The 22,999-nt window shown below is 49.7% G+C and overlaps 1 long non-coding RNA gene across 1 annotated transcript; it reads left to right on the forward strand.

The window, feature by feature from the left end:
- The first annotated feature begins 2,065 nt into the window (after positions 1 to 2,065).
- On the forward strand, positions 2,066 to 22,621 carry LOC116760587. Its single transcript, XR_004351768.1, has 3 exons — positions 2,066 to 2,076; positions 6,676 to 6,680; positions 22,091 to 22,621. It is a non-coding gene; the product is annotated as an uncharacterized LOC116760587 (long non-coding RNA).
- Positions 22,622 to 22,999: the final 378 nt, after the last annotated feature.

Raw genomic sequence — 22,999 nt, forward strand, 5'->3', positions numbered from 1 at the left:
GAGAGGAAGGGTGGAGAGAACCTTTTCCATCTTACCCTCAGAGCTTGGCTTAGATGCAGATCTGTGTGACTTCAAAGTCTACTTGGTCATCTGGGACTCTTTGCCTCTCGGATGTTCCCAGTGCATCCCTGGGACATAGTATCTCCACAGCAGAGGTCCAGAGGAATTCCCAATGGAATTGTCTTAGACTGCCAAGGGCAATCATCAAGACAACTGCAATATCAAAAAGCTGGAGTCACCACCAGCCAGTAGTAACACTAGATTGAAAATATAGCTCCTGCCCCCAAAGCTCACTGTTAGGGATCAGAAGCTGTTAGGTAAAGTCATATAAACATAAACTCTTAGGGAGCAAAAATGCAGGACAAGTCACACCCCCTATGCTCACGTGGCATTTTAGGCCCAGCACTGATGGCATAGAAGGTAGATCTTCCCCTGTCTCAAGCTTTCTCCTGGCTGCTCAACAGTGGTCCATACTATTATTTTCTCAGAGTTACTCATTCCTTCCTGGGAATGAATTCGTTTCCTGGGGCTGCCATAACAAAGAACCACAGACTGGGTGTCTTAGGCAACAGTAATTTATTTTTCTGCAGTTCTAGAAGGTGCAAGTCCGAGATCAAGGGATCAGCAGAAATGGTTCATTCTGAGGACTCTGAGAGTATCAGTTCCATGTCTCTCCTCTAGATTCTGGTGGTTTTTTGGCAAAAGTTGTCCATCATTGGCTTGTAGATGCATCACCCCATCTCTGCTTTCATCTCTACATGGCATTCTCCCTGTATGTGTCCTGTGTGTGTCCAAATTTCCCCTTTTTATTAGGACACAAGTCATATTGGTGTCCTACTCCATTATGACCTCATTTTAGCTCAGCTAATTATATTTGCAGTGACCCTATTTCCAAATTAGTTCGCATTCAGAGGTTCTAGGGGTTAGCATTTCAACATGAGTTTTGGGGGACACAGTTCATCCCGTGACACCTCCTCCTTGCCATGCTCATCTGTAGGCACGTTCTTGCCAAGTCTGACTTTGGGCCTGGCCTTGGGGTTTGCTTTGGCAAAGGAATGTGAATGGATGTGATAGAGCCTATTCCAGGCAGAAGATTAAATGTGCACCTGTGGTTTGGCTCTGTGGTTCTTGCTTCTACTCCTCACCATGAGGATAGCAGGTCCGGATTTGGGGTGTTTCTTGAGCCTGGGTTCTAAATGAAGAGACACATGGAGCTCTGCGTAACCCAGCAGAACATAGCAGAGCCCAGCAGGACCCAGCAGAGCCCAGCAGAGCCACAGCCAATCTACAGCCCTTAGGTAAAATGAGAAAGAAATAATTGCTTTTGTTGTAAGACCCTGAGATATCGGGATGTGTGTTACTGCAACAGAAGTTGACCATTATGCTAATTTTCAGCATAATTAATGGCTGGAGGGAACCACAGATGCCAGCTGACGTGACATAAGTACTTAAGAACTCCATCACACACCATAAAAACATTCTATTATTTTAAAATACTATTACTGCTAATAAGAGCTTAACGGCATCAACTTCACCATCATTTGATTTGAGGCACACATGGATGGAGGCATATGAGACCTGACTTAACTGTTGTCTGTGAATTATTCAGAGAAGTTTCTGCCGCGAGATGCAACAGGATGGGGACATCGTGCTCCTGAAGGCTCTGGATCCTGGGACCCGCAAGAACAAATGAGGTGTTCCTGATACAAGCAGACCAATGCCCTCTGTCTTGTCCAGGATCCTGAGCTATGACATGGTCCCTTACACCCTCTCTTGTGACTGCCAGCTCTTTGGAAATCCACTCATCCTTCCCAAGTGCCAAGGCAGTTTAGCTCTGGGGTGATTCAAATCTAAAGAGGATTCATCTTCCAGCTCTTTGCCTCCAGGATTGCACCGGGAAGCCAGACCTTTGACTTCCAGTGCAGAGACCACACACAGGGTCTTTATTTGGACAGCAGTGATGGATGGGGGGGCTTCCCCTGCTGGGTTCAGGTCTTGCCTGGTATACCCCCAGGCACTCCATAAAGGTCTGGTCAATGAATAAAAGTGCCTCCTATATCTGCGTTGTGCTCTTCGGTCTACAAACACAGATGACAGAGCTCGGTAGGTTCCAAAGCCCCGCACTTGTGAGGGAGGCATGAGGATCCCAGTTTCATAGTGGAGGCAGCTGAGAAAATAAATAGGGTCACGTGGCCACTTAGTTGGGACACTAGGATTTGAACTCGGGTCTGTCTGACCCGATGAGCAGGTGGTGGGATTTGGGGGGTAACCAAAGGCCCTCCTGCCTATACACCCTCCCCATTGGCTCGGTGGCTCCTGAAATTCACACAGAGCTCTTGCATTAAGGCATTGAATGGAAACCCCTATTCTACCTTTGCTACCCATTTACGTTTTAGGATAGTGTGTTGATCAGACTATGTGGTTACCACCCTGAGAGATTAGGGTGGAAGGCAGGGGTTTTCCGGGTGAGGGGACGGGAGGGGAGAGAAGGTCCGTGGTGGAGGCTTCCCTCCCAGAAGAACTGAACTCTGCCCTGGGGGTTCTGTGTAAGCAGAGGACAGAGGAGGATGTAAAGGCTCATGATGGGGTTGGGGGAGGGGGAGGGAGGCCAGAGCAGCCCCATGGAGGAAGGAGGCTGAGTGGGGCTGAGTAGGTGGAAAATGTTAGGACATGAAGAGCCAGGGAGGGAAGGAGTAAGTCAGAGGTTGGCTGGAAACCACTGACCTGTTAGGTGTCAGGAAGCTCCTGTATCCAAGGAAGGTGGTCGGGGGAGGTAAGCAGCTCTGGGCAGGGGCTAAACCCTTGGCCCTTCCCCCATGAGGGAGGCTGACACTTGGCTGCATCCAAACCTGGCTATCATGGCCCCGCTACCTCATTCCCTGAGCCCCACCTGGCATCTGGTTGGGAGGCTCTGGGGTCGGCTGTGCTCACCAGTGAACGGAGCTGGGCTGAGTCATCTCAGGAGCTGGCAGGAGTTTCCAGTGTCTCAAGAATCAGACGGTCTTGAAATTGCTGATCAGAACTGTCAGATTAGGCCCAGGCTTTGGTGGGGGACAGTTAATTAAGTGGAAGGACCAGACCTTCCAGGTTCACTTTACCTGATGGAGCGAGGCTGCTGAGCCAGGGGTTCAAGAGGAAGGCCTCTCACTGTGCCAATTTACCAGGCGATTTGGGCTCTCACAATCAGGGCCGTGCCCTCGCGTTTGCCCTTGATCTTAACATTGCAGTTCTCAGGGTGGATTGAGGAAAGTGAGTTTCCTCACTGTGATTCTAGGGGAGGTGACAGTCGAGGGCTGGTGGGAATGGTGTCTGTGTCCTCTGGCCCAGCCCCACTTCCTGTCCTCAAGCTCTCCATCCACCGGGAAGTACGACGGGAATAGGAATGACGCTCCACCCCTCGTGACAGGCAGGTGAGCTGGGGGACCCAGGCTGGGGGATCACAAGGGGCCTTGGAATTGACTCCTAGAGGAGGATGGAGGGGGACTCATCTCAAGGAACAAAGACATGCAAGCCCCTCCCCCTGGAGAAAAGCTAAGCAGGGAATGAACCCCACAGAGTGGAGCTGGGCCACTGCATCGTAGTGACACAGGCTGGAACCCTTTGCTGCAGTGCCTGCACCTGAACAAAGGTCTCCTTGAGCAACAAAATACAAAGAAACCATAAGGGACTAAAAATAACTGCGTACGTGTGCGGTTGGGGCAAATTCTGGACAACAAGATAAGACCAAAAACCCAACGGCCACTTCTGAAGAGCCGGGAGCAAAAGCAGGGTAAAGCGCATGCCCCCCGCACACAACACCATCAAAGGGGTGGGCAGACCTTTAAGCCACCCCTCTGGCCCAACCCCTGGACACACCCCTACGCTCACCCCGTATAAGGAAACAGCTTGCCCCCCCTCGGGGAGCGAGCAAGGGAACCTGTTACTTGTTTTCACTCCTCCCTGCTGCAGCAGGAGCCCCCATAAAGCCTTGCCTGAATTTCTTGTCTGGCCTCTTGTCAATTTCTATTGATTGAGGAGGCCAAGAACCCTGGTCAGTAACAGTAGGAGAGCAGTGAGCTGGACGCTGTGTCCTCCCGGGTCTCGTCCGCCAAGAAGAGTAGTGCAGGACGGACCCTCTTCAGAGACCGATGTGTCCTTCACAGCGGCCTCCCCACACTTACGAGGATGCAACCTACCAGGGGTGTGGAGTACGTGGGTCTTGAATACTGTTTGAATGAAAAAGAAAAAGACCAGATGACCTTCACGGTGCTCCCTGGCTGTAAAATGCTGTGGCTCCAAGGCTATAAGGCTGAGGCGCACAGCAGAGGGGCCGTCAGTGCTGAGGGAGCCCGGGGGCAGCCTGGAGGAATATGGAGAGATGGCAGGGGTCTTGCTGAGCTCTGGGTCGGAGGCACAGGAGAGCCTTGGAAATTTGGGAGGTGCATGGGTTTCCTGGGGCTGCCAGTACCCTGCTTTTGCTCCTGGCTTTTCAGAAGTGGCAGTTGGGTTTTTGGTCTTTTGGTATTTTTTGTCCAGACTTTGCCCCAACTGTGCATGCATGCCGTTATTTATAGTCCCTCACTGCTCGAGGAGATGTTTGTCCAGGTGCAAGCACTGCAGCAAAGGGTTCCCGGTCCCAGGTCCCAGCCTCTCTCGCTATGATGCAGTGACCCAACTCCACTCTGTGGGTTTCATTCTCTGATTAGCTTTTCTCCATTAGCATTGCAAACTGGGGGGCTTAAGACAGCAGAAATCTGTTCTCTCTCAGCTCTGGAGGCCCGGAGTCAGATGGAGGTGTGGGCAGGGCTGGTCTCCTCTGAGGAGAGATCCCAGGCCTGCCTCCCAGCTCCTGGTGCTAACGTTTATTTTGTTGTCGATGATAAGGATGAAGATGGTGGTTCTTACGATGTCAGTCAGCCACCCAAAGGAGCCACCAGATGCTACTGAATGATCCAGATGAAAAGAGGCTAGAAATTTTCTTTTTTGAGGTTTGTGATGGGCGGTCCGTGGGGACCCTGGAATTGTTGATACCACCATTGTCACGTGGCCTCCTTCTCTGGAACTGTGTGTCAGTGTCCAAGTCTCCCCTTCTTATGAGGACACCAGTCACTGGACCAAGGCCCACCCAATTCCAACATGACCTCAATGTCAACTTGATTATATCTGCAAAGGTCTAATTTCCCAAATAAAGCCACATTCTGAGGCTCTGGGTAGACATGATTTGAGGGGGACATTGCTCAAGCCAGTACAGGGAGCAAGAAACGGGTTCGGAAAGTCGTTGCTGAATACAATCTCTGCTACTTGACGCGTCCCTGGGCCCGTGCATGGGACCTGGAGTCAGTAACTTCCTTGGGGGCCTCTCCCCCATCTCTCTATGACACAGGCTGTCTCCAAAGCCACAGCTAAGCATGTGGGCCTGGGGCTGGCCCAGGTGGGCCTGGATGGAACCCTCTTCGTTCCACTGCGGAGGGCGCCAGCTTGAGCCCAGTTTTCCCACGTCAGAGTGAGTTTGGACCACCTCAGTGGCTCCTCTTTGAAACGTCTCAGGGAAGATCAATGGCTAATTCTCCAAACAGAGAGGCCCTCGTCAGAAAACCCCTCTCAGGGGTCACAGCCTGCCACTCCAGATTAGTTGTCTTGACTGTGGAATAGAAATCAGTACATTTCAGAGAAGCGTGGAGATCCCTGGAGCTCAGCTGGGCAGCCTCTCAAGCTGCTCTCACTATTTTAGACACTTAACAAGGCATCGGTGGAAGGAGGGCCCTGGGGGAGGCAGGAGTCAGGCTGACCGTGGCCCGATAGCGGACCCGGCGGGAGAGGAGGTGCCTCTACTCTTCATTAGGATGGTGTCCAGACCCACGAGCCTCGTGCGGATAGCTGCCTTTCCATCCCACTGGCGTGTGCGTTTCTTCTGGAGGTATGGGCCCACCATCCCGGAAGCCACTCTGTTTGGCCAGAACGAAGGGGTTAGGTCTGTGAGATGAAAACAACACACTGCTCTCTAATGGACTGCAAGGCAGCCGCTGATCCTGCCTTGAGGCCGCGAGCTTGGCGAAGTCGGGGAGGCCGGGGAGCTGGGCGCAAGGAGGAGCCTTTGCAAGGCTGTTAGCGCATCGCGGACGCCCCTCAGGGCTGTTTGCCCTTGGTGATGTCTCAGGGGCATGGTATGAGCTGGAAAAGTGGATAGGAGCAGGTGTGAGTGTAAAAGGGCTCCCCGACCCATGCCTGCAATGTGTGTGTGCCTATGTGTGTATGTGTATGTGTGTGTGTGTCTGTACGTGTGTCTGTGTGTGTGCGTGTGTGTCAGTGTGTGTGTGCATGTAGGCACGTGTGCGTGTGTGTAGGCTTCCCCACACCAAAAAGCAATTCTCAGATGCCAGCAGGGTGCCCCAGAATTTGACTCAATTCTGACACTATTCACCCCAAGAGAGAATCAGAGCCCACAGGTTAAGGGCTCAGTCCCACAAGACCACCCTCCACTTCAGACACCAGTCCTAAACCCAGGTTGTCACCTGTGCTTCTGACCAACCTGCTATAAAGCACAGATTCTCATACCCCATCCTCAGGTTTAATTAATTTGCCAGAATGGAAAACCCGTTTACTCACTAGATTACCGATTTATCATATAGGGTATTAAAGGATACAAACCAACAGCCAGATGAAGAGATACACAGGGCGAGTTCCCGAACAAAGAAGGTTCTGTCCTGGTGAGTTTGGGACCCGGCACCATGGCATGTAGAAGCCTTCTGCTTCCCCAACCTGGAAACTCTCCAAAAAAGGGGCAAAAAGCTGTCCTTCTGGGTTGTTATGGAGGCTTCATTATATGGTCATGATTGACTAAATCATTGGCCAATGGGATTGATTCAACGTCCAGCCCTGCAAGAGATCAGGGGAGGGACGAAAGTTCCAACCCTCCAGTCACAGGGCAGGTTCTCCTGGTGACCAGTCCCACCCTTGGGTGGGATTCAGAGGTCACCTTCCTTGAAGGGTTTTCAGGAACTGAGGACAAGAGACCAAATTTTATCCCACTGCTCCAATCGCTCAGGAAGTTTTAAGGGTTCAGAGAGCTGTGAGCCAGGAAGTGTGGATAAACACCAAATATATATGAGAAATATGTATTTGGCCATCTGAATGACCAAATACATATATTTTCCTATAAATCACAATATCACAGGGAGCTGGACAGAGCAGCTGTCCTCAGTCCCTGATTTGGAGAAGCACATTTTGAACAGCCCTTGGCATCCCTCATGGGATGTGTACGTGGCCCTTACACACCATTTCGAGTCTGATGCAGTAAATTATTATTTTCCCAGAGCAGGTGCCTCCCCCTGAAATGTTTCGGAAGGGAGTGCCAGCTTCTCATACTGAGAATGACCCAGAGAACCTCAGATCAGTCTCCCAGGTGGAAGCAGCTCTTAAGAGCTCTGGACAGAAAGGACCCAAGTGAAAGGACCTGGCTGGTGAAGACAGCTCTGCTCTTCCTAATTAGCTGGGTGACCTTGGGCAAATCACTTAACCTTTCTGAGTCCCAGCTCCATCATCTGTAAAATGTAGGCAGAGACACCAGCTGCTCTGCTGGCCCTGGGTCTCGAGGCTCACATGAGACAGTCAGCAAAACAGCTGGTAAACTGCAAGGTCCGGAGAAGCGTGCCCTGTGATTTTTGCATCTCCTTCATGACAAACGGTCCACATATTGGAGGGAATATTGGTTCTTCTGTGATGATAGGGGATAAGGCATCTAAGCCTCCACTGCAAACCAGGACGGGAGACCAGACTAAAGAAACGTTGCAACATCAGAGAAAAGCCCGAGAGTCACAGCTTGGATCTCAGTTTGCTGAAATTCCCAGAAGTAGTTCCATGAATTTCCTTTAGCAAACATTTACGGAAGGCCACCTCTGTGCCAGGCTCAGGGCTTCAGCGATCGAAAGATAGGCACCCAGTGTGACCTCATGGGTCTTGCCCATGGATAAAGCACCCACTATGTGCTGAGCAGAGGTGGCCCCATCCCACTGTCACAGGTCTCTCTTCAGTAGATGCTGCTGAACTTCCCTCATTTTAGTGACTGGGGAAAGCATCGTATATCTCTGGCCAAACAAAGACGTTGAAGAATCAGATCTCCAGAGGGGCTTGGAAGGAGGGCTGCCCTCCACAAGGAGGGAGAAGGGCGAGGTGGAGGTCAGCCTGGAGCAGCTTTCCCGCAGCCCTTCCTGGGCCTGATGAAACTCTCCCCAGCCTAGGACCTCCACCGGCTCCCTCTGAGCCAGGAAGCTTCCAGGCTGGGGTAGAGTATGGCTGTTTTCTCCAGTTCTCTGTCTGGTAAGGGGTGGACAGCAGCGGGAAGCTGAAGGCAGCTAGCTGCTGCTCCTGGGGTGGCCAAGGGCACCACGCAAGCCCTGGGCGCTGTCACCACGGGCTGTGTGGGCTGGATCAGCGATCCTGGCAGCTGCTGGATGTGCCGGCGTTGCGGAGGGAACGGCGTGGGGCAGCTTCCGTTTAGGTCCTTTGCCCTCACCCTCAAAGCAGGCTCTGAGATACCACTGCCCAGCTTGTTCCCAGGTCCTGTGACCTGCCGTGACCTTGGGTGCCCGGAAGGTCTGATACCTGGTCCTGGCTGGGACGCTGCTGACCACGAGCTGTGCCAAGAGCCTTGTGAAGGTGACTTGGGAGGAAGAAACGGAGACCACTTGTCTGCCTGTCCCTGCTTGCCTCCGTGTGGTTTGGGGGTCCCCGGGCTGCAGATGCAGGCTCCCAGGGGCTGGGACGGCCCCTCCACGTGCGGGGAAGGCCAGGAACCCTCTGTGCGCCCCACTCGGAATCCACATGAAATTGAAAACAGTGATCCTACATCATGCTGGGAAGATAATGGGCTTCCCGGGTCCCAGCTTCCGCCTGGAGCTGTGACGTCCAGTGGGGCAGGGCCAGGTCTGATGTTTCAGAAGTTTCTTCCCCAGGGTCTGGCACTTAGGAGGCTGCGCTGGGTGAAAGGTCCTCGGTGTGCTAGGTAGGCACAGTGCAAGATATGGAAACTGTGATGTGGTCAAGTGGTTTTGGGAAACGCTGGATAACACAGAGCTGAGTAGTTTTCTTTCTCATAGTCTTTCCCAGAGTTTTATTACTGAAAGCATGTGGCGTTTCTCTTACCTGTGTGACTGAAGAATCGACTTTTTTCTTTATTAAGGTAAACTATACATAGCATAAAATTTTCTATTTTAAACATTTTTAAGTGGCACTGAGTGCATTCACAATGTTGTGCAATCATCACCACCATCCATTCCCAAAGCTTTTTTATCTTCCCAAACACACACTCTGTCCCATTAAATAATAACACCTCCCCAGCCCCTGGCCCACACCCCTCCCTCCACTCTCTGACTCTATGAAATTGCCGACTCTGGGGAATTCATATAAGTGGAATCCCACAATATTTGGCCTTTTGTGTCTGGCTTATTTCATTTAACCTGTTTTCAGGGTTCATCCATGTTGTAGCAGGCTTCAAAATCTCATTGCTTTTTGAGGCTAATATTCATTGTATGGACGGACCACATCTTGTTTATCCATCTTATTCGTTGGCTGATAGACACTGGGGTTGCTCCCACATTTAGCTACTGTGACTAATGCTGCTGTAAACATGGGTGTACATATATTTCTTTGAGACCCTGCTTTCACGTCTGTGGGGGTATACAGAGAAGTGGAATTGTTCAATTATATGGCGATGCTTTGCATAACTTTTTGAGGAACAGCCATACTGTTTTCCACAGCAGCTGCACCATTTTACATTCCCACCAACTGTGGATAAGGGCTCCAATTTCTATGCATTCTCACCAACACCTGCTGTTTTCTGTTTTTTTGATAGGAGTCATCCTGATGGGTATGAGGGGATGTCTCATTGTGGCTTTGATTTGCGTTTCCCTGATGATCAGCGACGTGGACCATCTTTTCATATGCTTTTTGGCCATCTGTACGTCTTCTATGGAAAAATGTCTCTTGGTGTCCTTTGTCCATTTTTGAATTGGGTTGTTTGCCTTTTTGTTGTTGAGTTTTAGGAGTTTTTGAAAAATATATATGCTGGATATTAGTCCTTTATCGGATACATGATTTGTAAATATTTTCTCCCATTCTGTGGATTGTGTTTTCATTCTCTTAATAGTGTTCTTTGATGTACAAAATTCGTAATTTTTGAGGAGTCAACTTTTAGAATATGTTAATACACTCAACAGATTGAGAAAGTGGTCCAGTGAGGCCCCCTTTTGGTTTTCATTTATTCACTCAGCAAACATTTGCTGTGTTCATGCTGAGTGTCAGGTGTGTTCTAGGAACACAGTTGTGACACATATGGACGTGGTTCCTGCCATCCTTCATGGAGGGGACAGGAGACCAGCAATGCATACACAACACAGTGTCAGGTTGTGATAATTGCTGTACAGGAAACAGATTCAGGGAAGGGGTGCAGCATGTGGGGAAGGGGAAGATTGTGCCAGAGATGTCCCCTCAAAGATTAGACAGTTGAGTGGGACCCTAAATAATGAGAAGGAACATGGAGAATCTGGGGAAGGGTGTTCCTGGGTGGGGGAGGAAGGTGAGTATGAAGACTCGGAGGTGGGAAGGTGAAGGTGGCCGTGAGTGAGGGGGAGCCAGGTCGATGATAGATCGGGGACATGTTTAGAGTCTCTCACGCCTGGGGAGGGGCTGGGATTTTATCTTGGGTGTGTCAGGGGGAAGCCACTGGAGGGTTTGAAACAGGAAATCATGTGATCTGATTCCTGGTTTAAAGCCCCTCTTGTCTGCTCCTCCCCCCACCCCCATTTCTGAACGGGGTTGACTTGACACTGCTCCCCCATTGGATCTCAGGTAAGAGTCGGAGAGGGGTTAGAAGGCTCCTTTTTGTTCATAGGTCACCATCCGACCTGCTGGCAGAGACCCCGAGCCTCCCTGGAGAGCCTGTGTTTGTGCTGCGTGCTGTGACCCGTGGGGCTCTGGGGCTTCTCTGTGTGGGAGGAACAAACACTGGGACCAGAGGCTGGTTGTGGCAGAGACCGTGGCCACTTCCATGGAAGACTCCATCTCCCAGCCTCCCTCAAAGTAAGTCAGGGACCATGTGATGGAGTCTGCCTGTTGGGACGTAGCTGTGGATGGAAGAGGGGATTCTGAGACAGGCACAGGTACACAAGTCACCAGGGAGAGCCACCAGGATCACTGTCCATTCTGAATTATGCTCTGGTTTTCAAGAAAAACATTTCACTGTGCTAAGCCACAGACATCTAGGCATTGTTTGTTACAGCAGCTGCTGAGTGTTACCCTGACTAATACATCTCCCATACCCTGCCTAATACATCTCCCATACCCTGCCCGGCAGGGATGGCAAAGGGAGTCTAGGAAAATGAAGGCATTTGTCTCAACATCCCTGGATGCAGAAAAGGGACCTGATTCTATGATGCCTGTGGCCAGTGGGGGTGGGGGGAACGTGGGGTTGGCTTTGGCTTTTCCGTTTCTTACACAAGTCACATCTTCTCTTGAGTTAAGTCTAAAAGAACTTCATAAAATAATGTTAAGAGGAAAGTAAAAAGATCCCCCCAATCCTTCTGGGGCAAACATCAGGTAATAGACAGCTAACTAGGAATGCCACATGAAGGCACACTCCTATTTTCATGGTCATAATCATTCTTTTCCCACTGCCAGATGGACTGTCAACTCCCAGAACTCCAGGCCTGGGGACAAGATGCAGCACCCAGTCCACAAGGACCCTCGAGGACTTTCTCTGTAGCAGCTCAGGCTGGGAAATCTTTAATCGTCTACTTACTGCTCTGTCAGTCACACCTAACTGTGATTATTCGAGGTCAATGAAATGCCGCTTACCCTACAATGTAGCTGGTTAGTCCAATATTCTTAATTATTTTTCAAAAATTTGAGAAGCACACTGATTGTTTCTGATAGGTGTCAGTGAAATCTCAATTAGCAGTTCATATATTGGGAGGTGGATGGCCAATGGGTGGTCTGTCTCTGATGGACTGTGTGCCTCTGGGAGACCCTTGGGGGTCTGGAGGGCTGCAGTTCTTTCTCCCACTGGGGTCCAGAAGGAGACTCCCACTCATCTCATTGGAGGTTGTTATTTGAGACGTGTCCCACCCAAGGGGAGACTGTCACCTGTTCACTTGTGTAGCACCCACCATGGTCATGACAGTAGACCACACGCAGACACCAGGGTGAAGCAAGATCCTGCCCCTCGCGGGGTCCTTGGGCTGGTCGGAGCTGGATGTAGGGACCCACGTGGCAAGTTAACCAAAGAAACCCATTGCACTGTTAAAAGTTATGGAGGCTCCCAAAGAGCTTCTGGTGATGTGGTTATATCTATTTGATATTTACCTTCTTAAGGATGAAAGGGAAGGAATTTAAAAATTACATAGTTATCATTTAGAAAATAACAATAATAAACTCCATAACTTGTTAACATAAATAACATATTTTCAGAAAGCTAATCATATATTCCTTCTCCCCTCCCTTGGTGGGAAGTGTGGTCTTGTTTTACCTTTTAGCAAATCTCTTTCATGTTTGATTTAATACAAGACAGCTGAACCCTCAGAACAACTTCTGTGTTCAATCTGTCTCAATATGTTGTTTTGTTGGAAATATAGGCATACCAGGGAGATATGCATGTTCCGCTCCAGCTCACAGCAACAAAGCAAATATCTCAGTAAAGCAAGTCACACGAATTTTTTTGGTTTCCTAGGGCATGTAAAAGTTCTGTTTATGCTATACTGTAGTTTATTAAGTGTGCAATAGTAGTATGTCTATTAAAAACAGTGAACACACCTCAATTACTTTATTGCTAAAACGTGCTAACCATCACCTGAGCCTTCAGTGAAATGTAATCTTTTCGCTGGGGGCGGCGGGTTCTTGGCCGGACGTTGATAGCCAATGACTGATCAGGATGGTGGTTGCTGAAGGCTGGGTGGCCATGGCGATTTCTTAGAATAAAGCAAAAATGAAGTTTGCTGCATCAGATAACTCTTCCTTTTATGAACCATTTGTCTGAAGCAGCAATGCTGTTTGATAGCATTTTAGCCACAGGAGAATTTCTTTCAAACTTGGAGTCAATCCTCTCAAACCCTGCCACGGCTTTATCAACTAAGTGTATGTCATATTCTAAATACTTTCTGGTCAGTTCAACAGTCTTTACAGCCTGTTCACCAGGAGTAGCTTTTCCATCTATGAGCAAAAACCACTGTCTTTGTTCATCCATAAGAAGCAGCTCCTTACCTATTAAAGTTTTATTCTGAGATTGCGACAATTCAGTCACATCTTCAGGCCCCACTTCGAATTCTCTTGATAGTTCCCTTGCTGTTTCCACCACATCTGAAGTTCTTTCCTCCACTGACGTCTTGAACCCCTCAAAGTCATCCATGAGGGTTGGAACCAACTTCTTCCAAACTCATGTTAATGTTGATATTTTGTTGATAGTCCCATGAATCACAAATGTCCTTAATGGCATCTAGAATGGTGAATCCTTTCCAGGAGGTTTTCAGTTGACTTTGCCCAGATCCATCAGAAGAATTGCCATCTGTGGCAGCTATAACCTTGCAAAATGTATTTCTCAAATAATAAAACTTGAAAGTCAGAAAGACCACTTGATCCATGGGCTGCAGAATGGAAGTTGTGTTAGCAGGCATGAAAACAACATTAATCTCGTGTACATCTCCATCAGAACTCTTGGGTGACCAGGCCCATTGTCCACGGGCAGTCATATTTTTAAAGAAACCTGTTTTTCTGAGCAATAGGTCTCAACAGTGGGCTTAAAATATTCAGTAAACCATGTTGTAAACAGACGTGCTGTCATCTAGGCCTTGTTGTTCCATTTACAGAGCACAGGCAGGTTAGCATAATTCTTAAGGGCCCTAGGACTTTTGAAAAAGTAAATGAACATTGGCTTCAACTTGAAGTAACCAGCTGCATTAGCCCCTAACAAGTGAGTCAGCCTGTCCTCTGAAGCTTTGAGACCAGGCACTGACTTCTCCTCTCTTGCTATGTAAGTCCTGGACGGCATCTTCTTCCAATAGAAGGCAGTTCCGTCTACACTGAAAATCTGTTGTTTAGTGTAGCCACCATCATGAATGATCTTAGCTGGATCTCTTGGGTAACTTGCTGCAGCTTCTACATCAGCACTTGCTGCTTCCCCTTGCACTTTGCTGTTATGGAGACACAGCTTCTTTCCTTAAACCTCATGAACCAGCCTCTGCTGGCTTCAAACTTCTCTTCTGCAGCTTCCTCACCTCTCTCAGCCTTCATAGCATTGAAGAGAGTTAGGACCTTGCTGTGGATTGGGCATTTGCTTAAGGGAATGATGTGGCTGGTTTGATCTTCTATCCAGATCACTCGAACTTTTTCTATATAACCAATAAGGCTGGTTTGCTTTCTTACCATTCATGTGTTCACTGGAGTAGCACTTTTAATTTCCTTTAAGAACTTTTCCTTTGCATTTACAATTTGGCTAACTGGTGCAAGAGGCCTAGCTTTCATCCTATCTCAGCTTCTGACATGCTTTCCTCACTAAGTTTAATCACTTCTAGCTTTTGATGTAAAGTGAGAGACGTGTGACTTTTCCTTACACTTGAACACTTGGAGGCCATTGTAGGGTTATTAACTGGCCTGATTTCGATATCGTTGTGTCTCACGGAATAAGGGGGACCGAGGAGAGGGAGAGAGATGGGGGAACAGCTGGTCAGCAGAGCAGGCAGAACACATACATCGTCATATATGGACGTGGCTCGTGGTGCCCCAAACAATTACAATAGTAACATCAAAGATTACTGCTCACAGATCACCTTAACAGGTAAATAATAATGAAACAGTGAAATACAGCGAAAATTACCAAAATGTGACACAGAGAAATGACGTGAGCAAATGCCTTGGAAACGTGGTATCGATAGACACAGTGTTGCCAGGAACCTTCAATATACAAAGACCTGCAAACTGCAATAAATCTAGGTCTGCCTGTGTATGAAGGTAACGTGACCTCACACAAGTATGGAGCTGGAAAACCAAGCGGCCTTTTAAATGGTTTTCTGGATAATCTGCAGATGGTTTGCTAATAATTGTAGCTATTCTGCTTCGATATGAGACCAAATGTCAACAAGTGGCATTTTCTTTAAAGCTCATTTGCAGCGTGGAGTCAGAAACCATATCGACAACTTTTCCTTTCCTGTGGCGTCAAAACCCATTCCTCCCCTGTGTGCGATTTTGTAATGCTGCACGTTGGTCACCTGGAAAGTACTGTTTCGCTGTGTTTTGCACGTATCAACAGAGTTCGTTATTCGAGAAATCACACTGGTTGGTATCACTACGTACCTTATCACAAGGATCTTTAAGTCTTGGAAAGCTGTCGAGCTCCTGGCGGTGGAGACAAATTTTCCAGAATTCGAATTCCTGCTCGAAAGCCTGAACTCTATTCCTGGCAGCAAATCCTCTCTGCTGCTTCCCTTGGAGCGACAGGCTCCTTTTATGTATTTTGAAGACTGTCTACTGACCACCCGAGTCTGAATGATGGCAGCTCGTTTCTTAGCTGTTCTTTTTAGGTAAACATGGTTCCATGAAAAAGCGGCTGGTTCAGCTCAGGACTCAAGTGCTTTTCCTGAGACAAACAGTCCACTCTGGCTTGAGGCAGGTGTTCCAGGCATGGCTCCCATTTAATCGCAGAGAATATTAAAACTCGGGGTCGAGACAATAACGTTGACCGTTTTTTTTCCTGCTCCGTCGAGGCCCGGCAGTGCTGTGGCAGCTGAGCCCGCTGTCCTTGGTGGGCTGGGGGGTCTGTTCCACATGGCCACTTGGGGATCCAGGCTGGGGCTTCACCACCTGGGACACACGGGTAGTTCTTGGTGGAGGGCTTCACATGGGACATTAGACACCCCGCATCTCTTCTGCTCGTGACCCATCGGCCTGCCAACCTGTGGGGCTGGAGAGGTGCCTGGAAGGAGAGGAGATCCCGGGGTGGAGAGCCCCGCTGCCTGGACCACTGTGTCTGCCTGAAATGCTGCCCCTCAACCTCCCAGTCTTTCCAGCTGGGAGCCTACTCTTGGTCATCACAGCCCAGTGGCTGGGCTTCCTCTGAGCTCCTGCCCCCGCCGAATCCTGCTCTCTCAGCAGCTGCTCATTGTTCAATTGCCCATCCTCATGTGAAGAGCTTCCCCAGCTCACCAATACGCTGCAGGAACGCTGGCTGGATTTAGGCCTCGACGCCCTGTACCCCTCACCATGTGGTTTCTGCCGCTGTGGTTGGGGTCCGCCTGGCCGACCCTACACCAGGCGTGGATGAGGGGACAATGGCAAGTCTGCAGCCACAGCTCTGCCTCTGAGAAGGTGGGCTTGAGGAGCACCTCTTCCCCTCTGGACCTCAGTGACCCCTCTTTGTAAGGGAGGGGTCTCTTGGGTTCCTCCCGTTCCTGTCACGCCACAGATCGGGCCTCTCATCCATGCAGTGGAGATTCTGTTTGCAGTGAATGAATGAATTTCCATTGAAACACATTTTCTCACTGGGATTCTCTCGTGACCGATGGCTGTGGATGCCACCTGCAGCCTCGTGTATGTAGCTTTCTCTCTCTGTTTCTCTGACTCTTAGGCTCTATGTCTCTCTCATTCCCCCATGGTCTCTGTGTGTATATATATTTATGGTTACGTCCCATGAATGCTCCCTCCACCTGGGAGATCGGGGACAGGGGGCATCTGTGTTGCGATGTCTGTAATTAGGACAAGGCCCCTGAACTGCTGAAGCTAAACCTTTCAGAGAGTGATGCTCTATAAGGGATGGAGGGATCACGTGCTGGGTCCTGCTGTGCCAGCCTCAGCTGGTCCCTCCCCTGTGCGCCCTCAGAGTCGGCACTGTGGAGAGGTGCCAGCCTCGCCACCCTGCTGAGCAGATCCTGGGAACAGCCTTGGGCAGGCTGCCTGTGTCTTCCTCCAGGGCAGAGGAGATGCCCGGAGCGCATGGCATCTCCAAGGTCTCAGAACATTTGTTTGTGTCTGTGCAGGCATGGACCCTAAGGAAGCCACAGGACTGAGAGGCAGGATTCTTAAGCCCGAGTTTGCAGATGACTCATGTGGGAGCCTTGACATGAAAGCTTCTAGGATGCACGCCCAGAGGTCCTGAGCCTGAAGGGCTAGGTTGGGTCTGGGGGATTTTCACTTTTGACAGGTGGTCCAGATGGTACAGGGGCAAGAGTGGCTTGGTGTGCTGGGAGAAGCCGGCCTGGAGCAATGGCGCTTCCTGTCTCCTTGGCTGCAGGCATCATGGATAGAGTCTTGGCCGTATCCACCCAGGGCTCTCCTAGTTTCCAGCACCTTCTGAATTCCCGTGGTCTCTGGAGACCCAGCAGCTTTGTGGTAAGGCTTAGAGAAAAAGTCTTCTGTGCACACACTAGCCTGTTTTGATTTGGGAGGTTTTGTTTTTCCTGAAGAGCTGGCGAAAGGCCGAAGTGGAGGGGTGGTGCTCTCTAGAATGTGAGTGTTTGTTTATATCTCAATTTCTGATGCTCAGCTAAGAGTCATCGGTGAAAATGGGCTTGTGGGCACATTCTGATTTTCTCAGTACCTGGATCTCCAGTAACTCCTTGCTCTCTCCCTCTCCCCACCTCTTACTCAGATGAGCAGGTGGTAACCACGTGTAAGTGTCTGTTAGTGATGGAGAAAGAACCTCAGACTTTCAAGTTAGCTTGTTGCTACACCAGCTGCAAATGTCAACAGGCCTGGGCACTGATGACGGGAACGAGAGGCTCTGTTCCCATCGATGGGGGAACACGTGCTGGGGGCCCTTATCACGAACTTCTGCTTTATCTTGATTTTGTACACATTTGTCACTGTCTTTCCTTCAACTGGCTCTCTGAGCAGTGTCAGCTGGGCATAACACTTTCCTGTTACCTAGAAAGACCAAGAGCAGCATTCCAGTGGAGACCCAAGACCTGAATTAATTTCCAAAAGGGTGGAATTATTTTTCTTTCTGAGTCTAAGTCATGATCTATTACTCTTGGAATTCTCATTTCTTGTTCCTGTTTCTGAAATAGACCATGGACTGGCAAAGGCTAAGTAGGTGCCTGGAAACCAATGTGTTTGTGTCCATGGACCACCCAGAAGGGGATGGCCTCCTGGAGCCCTTGGTGTCCACTGACACCTCTGGGGCCTCTGGAGCACTCCAGACTGGCCACATCTCAGCTGACCTTGTTCTCTGAGAAAGAGGGGCCTCTGCACCCCCTTGTCCAGGCCACACTCAGGATGTGGGATGTTATTAGCAAAGATAAGAGTTTCAGCCAAAAAACTGACAGTTCTTTTGGAACTGGCTGGCCAAGAAGATATTTTTTCAGGTTCTTTGGGGCACAGGGCAGGATGAAGAAGAATAGTGAAGAAGATGGTTGACTTATTTACTGTTCAGAGCTCTATATGAGATTATTTACAGTAGCCAAAATAAGAAAGCAACCTGTGTCCATCGACAGATGAATGGATAGAGAAGATGCAGTACATATGTGCTATGAAATACTACTCAGCCATGAAAAAGAATGCAATTTTGCCATTGTAGCAACCTGGATGGACTTGGAGGGCACTATGCTTAGTGAAGTAAGTCAGACAGAGAACGACAAACACTGTGTGATATCACTTATATGTGAAATCTAAAAAAATACAACAAACGAGTGAATATAATAAAAAAAGAAGCAGACTCACAGATATAGAGAACAAACTGGTGGTTACCAGTGGGGAGAAGGAAGGGGGAAGGGGCAATATAGGGGGTTAAGAGGTACAAGCTATCAGATATAAAGTAAGTTACAAGCATATATTGTACAGCACAGGAAAGATAACCAATATTTTACAATAACTACAAATGGAGACTAAAGTTTAAAAATTGTGAATCGCTATATTGTATACCTATAACTTATACGATATTGTATATCAATTATACTTCAATAAAAAAATTTTAAAAAAGAATCTACAGGAGAGAGGACTTATTCTGTTCCAGGTCTCTGGACCAAGTTGGAGCCATATTTTCACTTAATGGGGAAATTTACACACGGGGGAAATGTTTTCTCTCCTGTCCATGTAAGTCATGTGACTCTTTCCCACTTCCTTTGTCCTTGACAACTCATCTGTTAATCCAAGACACTTAACTTGTATTTAATTTCTCTTTGTCTTTAAAAAATGTTCCCCTCCCTCATCTCCCAAGTTAGAGGCCTCTATTCCAGCTGAGGGAGCGAGTCTTCATGTGTTTTCTCAGGGATGAAGTTGGATGTCTTTTCCAGATCTCAGGAAAGTAGTATAGCCAAGACGCCCAGCAGTCTCCAGAATGAGCCTTCCACTCGTTGTGACTGGTGCTGACCATTGAGAGGGGACCATGTCTCCTTAGTTACGCCTCCCCTCCTGCCCTCTCCCCCTCCCCCCCTTCCCCTCCCACTCTCGGCAGGATAATAGTCTTTCATACGTCCTGCTCTCTCTAATAGTCCTTCATACGTCCTGCTCTCCCGATGGCATTCCTACATCTGATTGGCGGGAGTGTAGTGGGATTGGCTAGCCCTCTGAGTCTACTTGAGTGTGTGGACCACATTCTAAGGCACCGTCTCCTCTTGTGTTGCTGGTGGCTTGGCTACCCAGTGACCTGCTCTGCCCGGTTCCATCCAGATGTGGCCTTCAGGGTTCCTGGAGTTGGACCAGAGCCTTATGAATTAGCTAACAGTGACCCAGCTCACCTGAGTCCTCCACTCGGCCGAGCCTGGCCTCCAAGCTGCTGAAGGGGCATTCATCCTCATTTCATGCAGGGAAAACAGCAAGAAGAAAAGGCACGCTCGCAATTTAATATAAGGACATGTCATTCCACGCCCCCTCAATTGAAAGCAACGGGGATCTGGGCCGAGGGGAGGAAAGTGGTCACGTAACCTGAATCATAACCCTCAGCTCCTATTTATCATAAAATCATTTAAGGCTCCATAAAATGTGTTAATTTGGGCTCCCGGTGATGTACGTCTTTGACTTAGGAGCTGACATTTCTGCCCAGTGGTGGCTCAGTGTGGGCCGGGAGGAGGTGATTATTCTGGACGGGCGGCTCTTGTTCAGGCGCACGTGTTGGGAGAAGCCTGCGGCCAGAGGAGGTGCCAGGAGGTCTGGGGTCCGTCTGTGGGTGCTGGGTGCTTGGTGCATGGTCGGGGGAGTTGATGCAGCTGTGGGATGATGGGGAATGCCGGCCAACTGGCCCTTCCGGTCCCGGAATTCTGCACTTGATTTCAAATTCTGAGTGTGATTTCCCTAAAAGGAAGCTGGCTTCCTTCTGGGTGTCCATTATACCTGACACACTATTTATTGAGCACCTGCTGTGTGCCCAGATTGCACGATGTCCTGGGAGAAGTCGCGTGCAAGACAGGCAGGGCTTCTGCCTGCAGATTCCTCCCCCGGCCTTGGGATGGGCCTTAGCATCCCTAGATGAGCAGCATATGGGGACCCCTGCAGCACCCAGTCCCTCTGCCTTGCAGTGCTCGTGGGGAGCCGGCATCCTCCGCCCTAAGTGGGGAGGATGCCACACAGACAACCACGTTGACAGACTTGTTCATGGACGCATAGCCTGGAAGGAGGGCATGGAACCAGGTGAGGCTTTCAGGATGTAAGGAGGCACCAGCTGGGGCCATCCCGGTGCCAGCCCCATGATGCCTCCACATCTGCCCCCTCTCTCTGATGCATTCCCTCGCCCACTCCTTCTCGGGCTCTCTTTCCTCACCCCGAGCTTCTTTTTTTATTAAATTGAAAGGCAAAAAGCCAACGCTCTGTGAAACTTCATCTTCCTGTCCCCTGTCCCACCCCCACAAGGTTTATTAAAAAACGAAGCACCCAGCAAATCATTTTTATGAGCAATTAAGGGCCCCTCTCACGGGTACACGGAAGGCTCAGCTGGCGAATGGATTTACACCCAGGGTTGAAGGCTGAGCTTGTTCCCCTGGCTCTGCCCTTCCCCACCTCCCCTGATCCCCCATCGCTGTACACCTCGGTGGACCAGGAAAATGTTTTTATTTGTCAGCCTCAGGATGAATGATGGTTTATATTCTGGACACCGAGCAAATTTATTTGCCAATATTTTCTCCTCTCCATACTAACTGTTGGTTCATAAGTTTTGTTATTACAGAATATTATTTACAGATCTCAACAGAAGGGCAAAACAGCTGGGGGAATATTTGTTTGCGCTCCCTCCCCCAAATCCCTTCCAAGTCTCTAAATAAACTTTTCTGTTGATTCTGAATGGAACATCCATCAGGCTTTGCCCGTGAGTGCGAGGTGGAGAAGCCTAATTTTTTCTTGTTTTTGGAACATTTACTCTTTATTTTGTTGCCCTTAAGATGAAACTTATCGAGGAGTTAGCGACAGGGAGGGCAGGGGCCCTGGGCTTAGTTTTGGGGGAGGAGCTGGCCAGTTTAGGGTCTCAGGGGACAGGTGGGGGAGATGGTAGACTTAGATGGGACTGGGGGGCATGGGGGTGCCAGGAGAAGGAAGGTTGAAGGGGAGGCTAGATGTTGGGGGAACTGTGCTGGGAAGAGCTGCGTCAGAAGTGCCCACAGTAACCCGGGGGGAGGACAACACCCCAGGCCTGGCTGTTGCAGCTGCTTGCTGGAGAAGGGGAACCTGACCTCTAGGAGGGCACCACTCCTGTACAGAGGGCTGTGAACCTGCCTGGGGATGAGGCCTGGTGTTGTGGAAACTGAACTTAGCTTCGCGGGGCTGACAGTCCTGGCCCAGGGCGGTGGCAGTGCACCCCTTTGGACTTTTCCTCTAGGTTCCACGCTTACCTCTTCTGTGACCTCACTAAAACGTTGCTTCTGGTAATCTGGTAAGCCGGGAAAGTTGCTGGAGTCCCTGCCAGAGTCGGTATTGTCGGTAATCCCGACGGAGGAGACACCTCCCCAGCGGAGACTCTGGGTGGGCGGGTTGGTCTTGCTTGCCGGTGGAGAGGGTGGGGATTGAAGGTGCACCCTTGGGTGGGCCCACAGCGATGGTACCAGCTGAAAGCTACAGAAATGCTTCACAGACTGTGGTTTGTTACTATAGTGTCCATCATGGCAAGCTGATGGCACCAGGAGAAATGGAGCCCCTGGCCAGTGTGCAGGAGGGGAGACCCTGGAGGAGGAGAGAGCCCGCCTAAGTTGATGTCTACAGATTGAATTTCCAGAGGCTTAGGAGGAGGAGTTCTCCAATGCCCTGTTTCCAGGCCTTGCTCAGGAAGCCCTGTATTCATTCAGGAGACCATCCTTCAAGGTTTTCAGATGAGCTTATGAGGGGGCAATCTTTAAAAGTCCAAAGCAGATGCATCCGGGGCCTTCAGCAGATGTGTTGCTTTGAGTGTGTAATCCGGGAGCAGCGATCTCTGGGCACGTGAATGCCAGCAGGCACCTCTCCTGTTCCGGGGTGGAGGTTTTCAGACGCTGCATCTTCTAAATTCAGCCTCTGTGCTACGAACCTTGCTTCCAGAGGACTCATAAGCTGTAGAACATTTTAACGCGATGCCACAACACAGAGTGCTGCCTTGTAGACGGAGCTTGCAGATGGATCCCAGTGACCCTCTCATCTACCCGCCCGCCTTCCTGTGCGTTGGTCGGAGGAATTCTTAGCGTGATGATATAATCTGTGTGTTGGGAAAGTGTTCAAGATTGAAATGCCTTCGGCAAGTACTTAAATGAGCCAACTGGCAGATTGAGGGGGGTCATTGTACTGTGTCGGAGGTACGAGTTGGTCATGCCCCAATTGTGATAGAAATGGCAGGTCTAGTTTGGGCATTCCTACTAAGAAGGGAGCGGTCAGGGTACCAACAGTGATCTTTGATTCATCCTGCTCTATGTGTGTCTTTTTTTTTTTTTTTTTTTTTTTTTTTCGGTACGCGGGCCTCTCACTGTTGTGGCCTCTCCCGTTGCGGAGCACAGGCTCCGGATGCGCAGGCTCAGCGGCCATGGCTCACGGGCCCAGCCGCTCCGCGGCATGTGGGATCCTCCCGGACCGGGACACGAACTCGCGCCCCCTGCAT

The sequence above is a fragment of the Phocoena sinus genome, chromosome 1 (genome assembly GCF_008692025.1).
Source record: "Phocoena sinus isolate mPhoSin1 chromosome 1, mPhoSin1.pri, whole genome shotgun sequence".
NCBI classification, from domain to species: Eukaryota; Metazoa; Chordata; class Mammalia; order Artiodactyla; family Phocoenidae; genus Phocoena; species Phocoena sinus.